Below are 11,340 nucleotides of genomic sequence, written 5' to 3'. Positions count from 1 at the left end.
GGGTTTTTTTTTCCTCTGGATACCCTTTATGCTCGCCGGAGAAATATTTCATACGGGCGTCCGCCATTGTTCCGGTAGTTTAGAGCCAGTGTTACTAAGTTATCATGCGTCATTAGGAAGGAAGTGACGTTACGACTGTTGAATAGAATTGGTATGTTTTAGAGTTATACTTTACCGGGACGATTCCCGATGTGCTTTTAGAACATTTTTTACCGCCCATATTATGTCCTCTACATATATGGAGAACGCCCACTTCGGTGGAGACTTTTTCTGAACTTTTTCCTTTATTTTACACATCGTGAACGAGAGTGGGAAATCCGTTCACGACAACACGTTGTATTTATTAGGAAACTGGATTCATTTTAAGTAAGACACGATGCACAAAATATTGAAATTCTTTGAAACGTGTCAATGTGTGTGTGTGTGTGTGTGTGTGTGTGTGTGTGTGTGTGTATGATGTTTGGTTTGTGTTGTTCAAGTAACTAGATGATGCAATGTGCAATTCCAAATAGGATTTTAACGCAAAGACATTGGATTTGTAACCGAGTAATGGTAACATTTATTCCTTTCTAGTAATTAATGATATCTCACTATAGGCGTATGCATTTGGCTAGGAAGTCACAACCTTGCCATCCGGAAGTAAACGGGCCAAACACACAAAACTATGTGTAACCATGAACTTTTATAGTCTGGTTGATACAGTTTAGTGAGAATCGGATGGCAAAATACAATAACAAAGGCTTGAGTGACGTCATCTTCGTTCTATCTATATAGACAACGTTGATTTTCTGGAGTCATTGAAGTGGCACCTGTATATGGAATTTCTCCCTCGACGAAATTAAAGTTGCCCTGCCCAAAATCTATCTACGGTCTCAAAAGCTCTGAATGACTACTTAACGGTGAGATATAATATTATGAGTTAATGGGGGCGATCTATATTCATGTTTTCGTCCAACCAAGTCATCGATCACATGATTTGTTGCTGTACATCGATTGGATATTTCTCAATATATCGAAACTCGATACTTTGTTTATGAAAGTTGTAAATATACCCATGAGTCATGCTGAGCAAAATGACAAATTGTAACGTTGGATCTTTCTCAAACTGAACACTTTTCACCAAGTGGGTCATTTTGGACACATTTTGCAATGCGACCAATGACCTCGAGCACATGGAGATGTAATATAGATCATGCCCATTATTAATAGCCGATACTAAGATCCCATTCCTTCGCCAGCCAAAGAGGGGTTTAAACTCACGACCTACAGGTTATAAAGCAGATGCCATACCCGTAGACCACACAATGTACACGATTTATTAGTCTGTTATCGGATAGGTAACCACTGCAAGTACGACATATTCAAAGATCATCCTCCATACATTATGATGACCGTATTTGTTTGGTCCTCTTATCAGCTGTGGCGTCCGGTATCCAGACATTATGAAGTGTCCAATGGACTAGTGTGGGGCGTGTGTGTGTGTGTGTGTGTGTGTATGTATGTGTGTGTATGTGTGTGTATGTGTGTGTATGTGTGTGTATGTGTGTGTATGTGTGTGTGTGTGTGTGTGCGTTTCTATTTTGGTTTACAGTGGATTAAAATGGATTTGGGATGAAGTGTTGCTTGTAGTGTCAATCTATCCAATAATGTAGCCATTTATCCATTATAAGGATGATGTTCAAGGGTACTACCGAAATCGGACCAAATATTTGGGGTTTAGAGGGAGGACTAAAAAAAGTTCCGCCTATGCCAAACCCAAAATTATTTGGGTCCCCGAGTTTGCGGTAGTACCCAAAATGGCTGGCAATGGGTTATTCTAGGGAAGAAAAAAAAACAAAAGAAAAACAAAAACAAAAAACCATAGATGGAACTGGAATTTATCTCGATTTCTAGAGTGCGAATCGAACATTGTAATTGCCTTCTACCTTTTGGATAGGACGCTAGTCAATAGCAAATTACTTTCTGCGAGATCTAACAAATCTAACCAAGGTCTGATAACAAAAATAAAATTGTTATGGGCCCATTGCTGTAATATGCGGCTATGTGGTCTCGTGGTTAGCCACTCGCTTTCGGATCGGAAGGTCCTGGGTTCGAGCCTCGCTCGGCGCATAGTTAAGTCATTGGAAAAGACTCTTTACTCACATTCTCTCACCTTACTCAGGTGTAAAATGAGAATCTGGCCGTCATGTGTGTCATGTCTCATTCTACATGTTACATGTTGCTGTTTGTCATGGATCCTTTGTAAAGCGCTTTATTATCTCATTGCACCAACGTTTCCGCGAGTCTCTACACACGGCAGTGAGGGAGAGGGGGGGGGGGGGTCTGTAGGCCATTTATATCAATAATTGATGACTGATTGAAAAGCGTTTTTTGACCGTTATGTGTGTTATATGTGTGTGTGTGTGTGTGTCTGTGTGTCATAGTCATAGATTTATATATATAAAGAGAATACCATAAGCGCATCGACATTTTAGATAGATGTTGCGGCATTAGGGTCGTGTTTCGGTTTGTTACTGTTTTTTGATTTCATGATGATGATACATTCTTACAATGATGAGTGATGTGATGGATGAGACATGCGATGATGATGATGAGGATGATGATGATACGACGACGATGATGAGATGATATGATGAGAACGACGACGACGACATGATGAGAGATGATGTGATGATGATGATGATGATGATAATGACGACGACGATGAGATGATGACGACGACGACGAAATATGATACGAGGACGATGATGATGATATAGACACGTGTATATGAGCGACACGATGATTATGAGATATATGATTATCATAATAATATAATTCAGGAGAATCAACTTTGACTGTTTCCCTTTCGGAAATGAATCCCAACTAGGGCTAGGTATAAACAAGTTCAGACAAATGTATTTGTCATCCCCCCAGGGAGATAGCAGAGATAGCAACAGAACCTTCTTTTTCTTCTACTTGGTACTTAGAAAATCAATAGATAGTATGCGCTTGACTAAGAAGTTCATAACATTGCCATCCGCAAGTATAACGGACCAACACACAAAACTGTGTAACCATGAACTTTTATAGTCTGGTTAATACAGTTCAGTGAGAATAACTCACAAACACGGATGGCAAAATATAACAACAAAGGCTTGAGTGACGTCATCTTCGAACTATCTATAGAAGACGTTACGATTCGAACATTAAAAAAAAAAGAATAATCCCCTTTGGCCTGGAAAGGGTTAAATTAACCTTTGGTTCAAAAATTCCATTCTGTCAAAACACGGAAGTTTGACAACGAACAACTCATTAAAATTCACTTGACACAACGGGTTGGTACAATACAACACACGTACGGGGGTGGGATAACACACCTCCATTATTTTTTTTTTTAAAGAAAAAAGTACGTCTTTTGCTTCAGAGACATAAGGCCCATAGAGACGGAGTTTATCCCGGTTTCTATAGCGTGAAACGGACAATAGCAATTACTCGCTACCCTTTGGATAGGACGCAAGTCAGTCTATCGCAAAGTACTCTCCGCCAGATCTAACATGCAGACCCAGCTACACTATCACTGCTGAGTGGACATGGGGGGGGGGGGGGGGGGGGGGGGGGTCAGAAAAAATCACGACTGCACTCGGGATTGATCTCGATCCTTTGATTGTGAAGCGAATGCTCTACCAACTGAGCTATCAACCCCCCCCCCCCCCCCCCTCCACTCCCCCCCCCCCCCCCCCCCCCCCTCATCCCATTCTTTAAAACACATTATAAAGTAAACATAATTCACGCATGTGCGGCTACGTGGTCTAGTGGCATGACACTCGCTCTACTTCGGATCGGATGGTCCTGGGTTCGAGTCCCAGGGACCCCTTGTAAAGCGCTTTGAGCATGTTTAGTGAATACTGCGCTATAAAAAAGCTCGTGTTTTTTGTTTGTTTTGTTTTTTGTTGTTGTTTTTTGTTGTTGTTCTTCGTTGTTGTTGTTGTTGTTGTTTTTCATTTTACATGCAGGTGCATACACACATAGACATTTAGACATTATGTTGAATGAATCGCGTCCAGACTATAATTGTTATCAGATAGAGAAGAACGCAGTCAGCAAAACATTCTTTTGAATGTAAATAATAATTATTATAGTCTACATCTACATCTACATAGATAGAAGCATTCCTATCAATAGATATTATATTATAAAGGACCGCCCTCCTCCATTACCCCTCTCGAATTTTCTCCCTCTCTCTCCCTCCTCTCTCCCTCCTCTCTCCCTACCTCTCTCTCTACCTCTCTCTCTCTACCTCTCTCTCTACCTACCTCTCTCTCTACCTCTCTCTCTACCTACCTCTCTCTCTCTACTCTCTCCTACTCTCTCTCTACCTCTTTCTCTCTACCTTTCTCTCTACTCTCTCTTCTCCATCTACTCTTCTCTCTACCTCTCTCTCTCTACCTCTCTCTCTCTACTCTATCTTACTCTCTCCTTCTCTTCTCTCTTCTACTCCTCTCTCTATCTTCTCTCTCCTTTTCCTCTCTCTCTCTCTTTTACCTCCTCTCTTCTCTTCTCTCTCTCTCTTCCTCTCTCTCTCTCTTCCTCCTTTACCCCTCTCTCTCTCTCTCTCTCTCTCTCTCTCCCTTTACCTCTCTCTCTCTCTACTTCTCTCTCTCTACTTTTCTCTTTCTCTCTCTCTCTCTCTCTCTCTCTTTACCTCTCTCTCTCTACTTCTCTCTCTCTCTTTACTTCTCTCTCTCTACTTCTCTCTCTCTCTCTCTTTACCTCTCTCTCTCTACTTCTCTCTCTCTCTCTCTCTCTCTCTCTACTTCTCTCTCTCTCTACCTCTTTCTACCTCTCCCTCCCTCTATGGGCCAGACTTAAGACTACTTCATGTGCACGGCTATATTAAGGTCTTGTGGTATGACACTCGCTTTCGGATAAGAAGCTCCTGGGTTCGAGCCTTGATCGGCGCTTAGTTGAGTCCTTGTAAAAGGCTCTTTATTCACATTCTCGCATCGTACTCGGGTTAAAATGAGTATCTCGCCGTTAACAGTGTTGTCTCTGTCCGAAAAGAAAATTGTTATATCGCCCAACAGGCGTCATGTCATGTCCTACATGTAAAGTGTTGTTGTTGGCCAGAGCCCCTTGTAAAACGCTTTGAGCACGTCAAGTGGAAGTTGCGCTATTTGAAATAAAGCTCAATATAGCTCACCCCCCCCCCTTCTTTTTTCTCGTTTACTTTGGATAACATGTTATCACCATTACATAGCGAAATAGCCTATATCTGACATACACATTAGAGAAATTCTATTAAATATAATACAGAGAGAGAACCCCCCCCCCCCCCCTTCTTTTTTCTCGTTTACTTTGGATAACATGTTATCACCATTACATAGCGAAATAGCCTATATCACATACACATTAGAGAAATTCTATTAAATATAATACAGAGAGAGAACCCCCCCCCCCCCCCCCCCCCCCCCCCCCCCCCCCCCCCCCCCGATTTTCTATGCTTTGATATGTTATCGTTATTAATGTACAGCATAATAATCCTCCTCAAATTGACCGTTCCGGTTGCTATATGAGCTAGCCGCCATGTTTGAACGCCAGGAGCCAATGAAATGCCACCTTGCATATTTTGGGACGATCGCTTCAATCCAATGTTATGTCGTGAGTGATCAAAGATAAAATTAATATTTTAATTCTTAGCTCATTTAGTTATTTTTCTGTTCTTTATTCGTTATACATAATAATTAAATAAATAAATAAATATATAAATAGATAATTAAATAAATGAAAAATAAATAAATAAGTAAATAAACAAGTGGATAAATAACTAAGAGCATTTATATAGCGCAATTTATGATGATGATTATTATTGTCATCATCATCATCATCATCATCATCATCATCATCATCATCATTATTATTATTAGTATTATTATTATCATCATCATCATCATCATCATCATCATCATCATCATCATCATCATCATCATCATCATCTCCTCTCTCTCTCTCCTCTTCCTCCTTCTTCTTCTTCTTCTTCTTCTCTCCTTCTTCTCTCTCTTCTTCTTCTTCTTCTTCTTCTTCTTCTTCTTCTTCTTCTCTTCTTCTTCTTCTTCTTCTTCTTCTTCTTCTTCTTCTTCTTCTTCTTCTTCTTCTTCTTCTTCTTCTTCTTCTTCTTCTTCTTCTTCTTCTTCTTCTTCTTCTTCTTCTTCTTCTTCTTCTTCTTCTTCTTCTTCTTCTTATTATTATTATTATTATTATTATTATTATTATTTATTATTATTATTATTATTATTATTATTATTATTATTATTATTATTGTTGTTGTTGTTGTTGTTGTTGTTGTTGTTGTTGTTGTTGTTATTATTATTATTTCAAATAGCGCATTCTTACAAATTAACCATGCTCAATGCGCTTCACAATGTGTCATTTATTTCTCAAGCAGGCCATATGGAACCATTTTCAAACTTTGCTCTTTTAAGGGGAGGGGCGACACCTGAAACTATTTTCAAGAATAATGATTATATCCAATATCTTTTTATATTGGGACATTGCCTATGACCAATGGATTCGAACCATGTGATTTATTTCGGTGGGCGTGTCCGGTTGCCATGGTGACGGCCGCCATCTTGGATTTTTCTCTTCTCTGGGTGCTATTTTAAAAAGTTACTTTCTCAATAAGTTTCCATTGAATTTTCTTGAAATTTGGCATGGTTGTATATTTGTATATTGTTAAAAAAAAATACAGAGCATTTTTTAAATATTTTAAATAGATTTTTATTTACAAATTTTTAAAAATAATATTTTTTCGGTATGATAAAAATCATGTTTTTTGACATAAAAATGTCAATTTTTCAAAAAATAATAAAGATATTTAAAATTCCTTCTGTATGATTTTAGATAATCACTATAGCTCTAGACATGCAAAGTTTTAAACAAATTGATTGATAAATGACAAAATAAGATAAAAAATAGTGTTAAAAAATGTCATTTTGAGAAAAACGAGATCAAAGATAACAATGAATGAAAATAATAAGACAAAACGGTACAACCAGCTCAAAAACATATCAGCACCGTATGAGGGTCCCCCGTGTTCTTTTTCTGCCTCCCTCTGGGCTTTTTCACGGGTCTGAGCTTTCATTTTGCGTCTTTTTTTTCTCTTTGTGTTGAGCAACCCTTATGCTCTGGTCAAGTCTTTTTGATTCTGCTTGCTGACTCAACATCTGGGAGTGTTCTCTCAGTCCACCGATGCCCAAAGACACTTTCAGGGATGTTATTTCTGTTGGACCAAAATTATACTCTGCACCAAACTCAACTTTTTTTTAGGGAATGGAAGTATGTTTTATGGCATCTTGACCAAACAGAATTATGAAACCTTTCGTTTGGATTTTGTGTTGTCTTCATCTCACAACACTTCAACAAAGCATATACAGGCTTCAAGTGCTCATGAATTAAATCAAAATTCAAAGGTGTATTTACACGCTGCTTGTGTCAACAGTTTACACATGGGCAGCAATATATTTTTTATAAAAGCATCTGGAGTCCGGTTCAGGAGGACAATACCTATGTTGAGGGAAGTCATTGGTGTAATAACCGTGGTAAAGACCAGCAAGAATAGCCCATTTCATTTCTTTCCGCTGTGGCATTGCTTGGAATCGCTTTATCATAATACTACTTACTATCACACACCAAATTCCAATCAAAGATTTGTGGTCACGGGTCAACCACGAGCCATCATAACTTTCTTGCTTTCTTGGCTTTTGTAGCAAATAACTGTAGCCAACGTTTGGATTTTTTTGTCACTTTAGGTATAGTTATAATAATCCAGTAAAAATTGGAAATATTTAGAGATAATTAACGTGAATACGTGTCAAAATTTGATAAAACAACTGATCAATCGAAATGTAAACAAATCGTAGTAAAATATAATAGTAAGAGAGGCGAACTTTCACCCTGACTCAACATCCAATCCCTGGCGCGGAGTCAGAGGTCGAGAACAAGGTCAACCAATCAGATCGCACCATTCGTGATCACGTTGTATTTACCTGACAACTTGACCTCTTATCAGCTGTTTGACACACAATCTTCGTTCACGACTCACAGTTTCTAAACCCCTCCCCTGCCATATTCTGATATTTTTGAGACTGAAACCGTGTCAACTAGACGAGCAAAGAGTAGACTAAACTATCGATATCAAAAATTACAACATCGATATGGATTATAATGCTTTTCAGTCCTATTATTTTCAGTTGAATTCTCACAAAAAATTGAAAAGTTTGGTATTTTCATGTCGACTTCCATGGCTATGAAATACGATTTACAAACTTTATATTATCCAAATCACCATATCAGTGCTGAAAATATGTGAAAAAAGGATTGTTCTTTGATAATAAATAAAAAACTGAAATTTTATATTTTGACCCAAAAATCGATATTTCAGGTGTCGCCCCTCCCTTTAATTTGGCGGAACGCACTTTGCGATAGACTAGCGTCCTAACCAAAGAATAGGAAACAATTGATATTGTTCGTTTCACGCTGTAGAAACCGGGATAAACGCCGGCTCCTTGATATGTACTTTCCGAATTTTTAGAGTACAGATAGTTCAAGCTCAGTGGTAAAACGCCTCCCTCATTGATAAAGAGACTGCTATAGATAAATCGAAGTTGACGTCACTCCGGCCTTTGTTATTGTTTTTTGCCATCCACGTTTATGAGTAATTCTCACTAAACTGTAATAACCAGACTATAAAAGTTCGTGGTTCCACATAGTTTTGCTTGTTGGTTATACTTCGGGATGGCAATGTTATGAGCTTCTTAGCCAAGCGCATACTATCTAGAGATAGAATGCGCTTGGTCAAGGAGTTCACAACACCCGGAAGTATAACGGACCAACACACAAACTCTGTGTAACCATGAACTTTTACAGTCTGGTTAATACAGTTTAGTGAGAAGTACTCATAAACGTGGATGGCAAAAAACAATAACAAAGACACGAGTGACGTCATCTTCGAACTATCCCATGGGATCGATCACGATTCCTTTGCGTGTGAAAGCGGGTGCTCTGCTCTGTCAACTGAGCTATTGTTTTCCCCCTCCCTACACACACACACACACACACACACACACACAAACACACACACACACATCCCAATTTTATCAAAGGAAGAGTCAATTCCCACTGGTTGAATTCTCGTGTTTACCGTGTCGCCTTTCCTTCTTTCCCACAGCGTCAAAACATTTCGACTCGACACCCAAAACTCTCGTTTTAAAATCATTCATTAAAGGTTTTTGTTGGTGCTAGCACCGATCTCTTTTTTTATGTGTTCGTGTCATTGTTTGTTCGGTATTATTCCTGTTATTATCAATTATTAATAATAAATACTGTTCATTGTGTGTAGGTCTGCCGCTCCAGTGAGTTCGATATATTGGATATAACAGACATGATTTTAGTTTGATAACACATTAGCGCTTCGACAAGACATGTGTATACCTACATATTTGCAGTTCGTGTCACAACAACTTAGCCTAATGTTGTCTTTGAAGTTGAACTATCTCGTACCTGGGCTTAAAGTTGAATCTGTGGATTATTATTATAATATTATAAGGTATGTGCCCTCTCATCTCAAAACGGTATTGTTCTGTTATTGATTTCAGACAGCCCAGTTTGATGATCACTAAATTCTATCAATTAGACTAAACTTTCAAGGTAACATACGGTTTTGTGTGTTTTACGTTATATCCGGTGGGCGAATGTTGTGAGTAGTTTACATTAACCTATAGCATTGTCGTGAACGTATTTCTCCTTCTAGTTCACGATAGGTAAATTATAGGAAATAATACAGCAAAAAGTCTCCACCGAAGTGGGCGTTTTCCATAATAATGTAAAGGACATATATGGGCGGTTAAAATATACCATATTTCAAGGCATTACGCGAGTAGTCCGGGAATGTCCATCCGGTAATAGGATTAAAATCAGAGTCAACACTTGACTTAGTTTCAATCAACAATCCATAATGAGTTTTGAAGTAAGAAGAGCTTGGGAAATGAATGCAACCCCGTTTTTATACCCATTGTGACGTCACAAACTCAGGGAAGAAATAACACATAACAGTGAATTAAACTCACAGTGACACGCACCGGGTTACCCAACATGAAAACAATTCACAACAACAACTAAATAGCCAAACAACAACAAACATTGAAACAACAACAAATACGTTCCTACAGCACTAAAATTTCATCTTAAAGATTTTTTTCTTCTTTTGAATAAATAATGAAACATACAAAAGACGAAAATGATGCTGGAAGACTGGACCTTCAACCCTCCGCTGTGCTCTTACTATTCAGTCACATCACTCTCACCCTCCCCTGGCGAAACAGTCAAGTGAAAAGATTGAGGAGGTCAAATAAAGATTGACAAATGAAGGTGTCAATATTGATTTAACCCAGAATGGGAGTGAGACTTTGTCAATGTTTATTTTGTCAAGTGAAGGTGAAGGAAGAGAGCGGGTGGATCAAGACTGGCAATTGAATTCGTAGTGTTTTTATGCACCTCCGTTGACGGTGTATTTTAACGGATCGTTTTTATACACCTCCGTCACGCATGCGCATTCCACCCAATTTCATTAGCGATATTGTGTTTCTTCATTTGGACATGGCGAAAGTTATATTGTGACATCTGTAGGATGTCTTTGTTAATAAATTTATATAAAAATATTAATAATTTAAAAAATCGAAATATAAAACCAGAAAATAGAAGTTGCATTGAAGGTAAAGTAATGTTTTAGAAAGACCTTATTAAATGTGATGAACAGTCAGGTGGCTCCGTAGCGCAGTGGACAAGCTGTCAGACTCCAACCTGGAAAGTACTGGGTTCGATTCCCAATGTTGACTTTTTTTTTTTTTATTTACTTTGTTTTTGTTTGCTTTTTTTTCTTTCTTTTGTTTTTTAAAAAACTTCGATTTTAATTTTCTAAAATTATTTATTTATTTGAGATCAGTATTTGTATGCCATGTTTCTGTTTACTTTTGATTTTTTAAATTATTGTTATTATTCTTTAATTTATTATCATTGTACATCGGTAATCACTAAGCAGCGTGCTAAACTACAATCTAAAACTATTTAAACCTCATGGACGTATGCAGCAACAACTTTACCATCACCGCCAACGGAGGTGCATAAAAACGGTGCGTTTTTGTACACCTCCAATGGAGGTGTATAAAAACTGTGCGTTTTTGTACACCTCCAACGGAGGTGTATAAAAACGCCACCAATTGAATTTGGTCACAGTAAATCATGGCTGGTAATCTTTTCCCATTGAATGCTTCATTAAAGTCAGGGGCGGATTGTCTTGGTGGACTG

General features: G+C 38.2%; 1 protein-coding gene across 3 annotated transcripts in view; it reads left to right on the top strand.

Moving 5' to 3' along the window:
- Positions 1 to 880: 880 nt before the first annotated feature.
- LOC144959137 (uncharacterized) overlaps positions 881 to 11,340 on the top strand; it is a 37,142-nt gene continuing 26,682 nt past the window's right edge. For 2 of the 3 annotated variants that reach the window (XM_078891621.1, XM_078891619.1), the window contains exon 1: positions 9,114 to 9,583. The gene's annotated coding sequence lies outside the window, so the exon portion shown is untranslated. Of the gene's footprint in view, positions 900 to 9,113; positions 9,584 to 11,340 lie in introns of those variants that run through there. The other variant, XM_078891620.1, reaches the window with a different exon arrangement.

Source organism: Berghia stephanieae, chromosome 13 (genome assembly GCF_034508935.2).
Source record: "Berghia stephanieae isolate SIO BIC M18660-M18661 chromosome 13, UCSD_Bste_1.3, whole genome shotgun sequence".
NCBI classification, from domain to species: domain Eukaryota; kingdom Metazoa; phylum Mollusca; class Gastropoda; order Nudibranchia; family Aeolidiidae; genus Berghia; species Berghia stephanieae.
This window is presented reverse-complemented; position numbering and strand designations above follow the sequence as displayed.